Source organism: Syzygium oleosum, unplaced genomic scaffold (genome assembly GCF_021117445.2).
Source record: "Syzygium oleosum isolate NSW1041296 unplaced genomic scaffold, Sole_v2.1 Sole_v2.02, whole genome shotgun sequence".
NCBI lineage: Eukaryota > Viridiplantae > Streptophyta > Magnoliopsida > Myrtales > Myrtaceae > Syzygium > Syzygium oleosum.
The window spans coordinates 6709383-6711222 of record NW_026607486.1 but is presented as its reverse complement, the minus strand read 5'-3'; the positions used below and the strand labels follow the sequence as shown (position 1 = coordinate 6711222).

Genomic DNA, 1840 nt, shown 5'->3' with positions numbered 1-1840 from the left:
ATGAATTCTCAAGTATCTTTCACCGTGTTCATCGCCGTTCTCATCGTAAGCTTTTCCATGCGCTCTCATGCTCCTCCTTTAGATCACACATTGTTGAATACTGTCAAACCAACTAGAAACTCTCCAACCATAGAAGTTTCCAGTTAAACTAAGATAAAATTTCTGAAGAAAAATAGGGTTCCAGATTCATTTTGTCACCTGTCAAATTTCTATGTTTACCTTTTCAGTTCACAGGCACAACAGATGCAAGAACAGACCCGGGTGAGTACTGGGTAAGCATCATGAAAGAAGAGCCCATGCCAGGAGCAATTGAAGGCCTCCCCCATGTGATCAACCCTGCATCAGATCAGCCTCATCTCACTTCTCTCCCCAAGAACGAGGAGGCCGACTACCACAGAGACAACAAACTAGAGGACCATAAATGATTCGCCGGTGATTTCAAGCCGAGGCCCGACATCACGGCTTACGGGGACGATGCCAAGCTCAAAGAGAAGAAATTTGCGAAGGATTTCGAGCCGAGGCATGACGTCATGGCTTATGGGGACGATTCCAAGCTCAAACAGAAGAAGTTCACGCAGGATTTCGAGCCGAGGCCCGGTGTCACGGCTTATGGGGATGATGCGAAGCTCAAAATAAAGAAGTTTGTGCAGCATTTCGAGCCGAGGCCTGATGTCACAGCTTATGGGGACGATGCCAAGCTCAAACAGAAGAAGTTCGCGCAGGATTTCGAGCCGAGGCCCGACATCACAGCTTATGGGGATGACACCAGGCTCGAAGAGAAGAAGTTCGCGGAAGATTTTGAGCCGAGACCCGACGTAACAGCTTACGGGGATGATGCTGATGCTCAACTCAAAGAGAAGAAGTCTGCGAATACATTCGAGCCATACCTTGTTGTCAGGAGTAACGGTGAAGAGAGACAACAACGAGGTGTTACTGCTTTGTGTAATGTATTTGAGTTCTCTGATGAAAGTAAAACGTGGTAGGCCCGTGTTTCTCGTCCGCGTCGCCGGCTCTGATACCGACTAATGCCCGAAATTATCACTAATAACGAAGAGGCCAAGCCTGATACAAATCATAATGATACAGACTGTATTGTCCCAAGCACAGTACTGTATGACGGTGAAATGGCTGCTTTTAGGTTGACCCCTACTTTATTGTTTAATTTTAAGTGATTTACGGAATGAGAGGGCAGAAATTTATATTAAGATAAGATTGGCAAGTTTCAGCCATGGCTAATTACAGCAATGAGTCATTAACATCTCCTTTTAAGAAACATGGAAATAAGTCTAGAAGGATGTGGCATTATCTTTTTGTGAAAATGCCATTTCATGATTAGACCACAAATTTGTGAAAATAGTAGTGACATGGGCATATTTCTTTTGAACTTTGCCCAAAATTTACTCTCGAAAGATCCTCAAACTTTTGTCTTTGTGCATCCATCGCCCAAAATTTGAACAATAAAAAAGCATTTTCACAAAAAGATAATGCGATTGTGCCCATTAGAGCCATTACAACATAATGTTTCAACCATCTATTTGTCTCTGGACAAGTAGTCCTAATAAAATAACAAATAATAGACAAACAAAAAGTAGCAAGACCTTCACCTTCTCATAAGTGTTCTTGAGTTTATCTTTCAAATGCTCAAGCAAATACTTAACGTTTCTCATGTCATCTTCAAGTATTGCGGGCGGAGTCTTCGTGATAGAATAAAGCACATCGCTTGTAGGCAAACACTAAGAAAAGAAATCACAAGTTTTATCCTCACAATTATAGTAGAGCTTCTGTTTGTTTCTTGAATATTTTGATATTCTCACGGTAGCACGCTCACCACACTTACACA

General features: G+C 42.4%; 1 pseudogene; it reads left to right on the top strand.

The window, feature by feature from the left end:
* Nucleotides 1-983, top strand: LOC115688782 (organ-specific protein S2-like; annotated as a pseudogene).
* Nucleotides 984-1840: the final 857 nt, after the last annotated feature.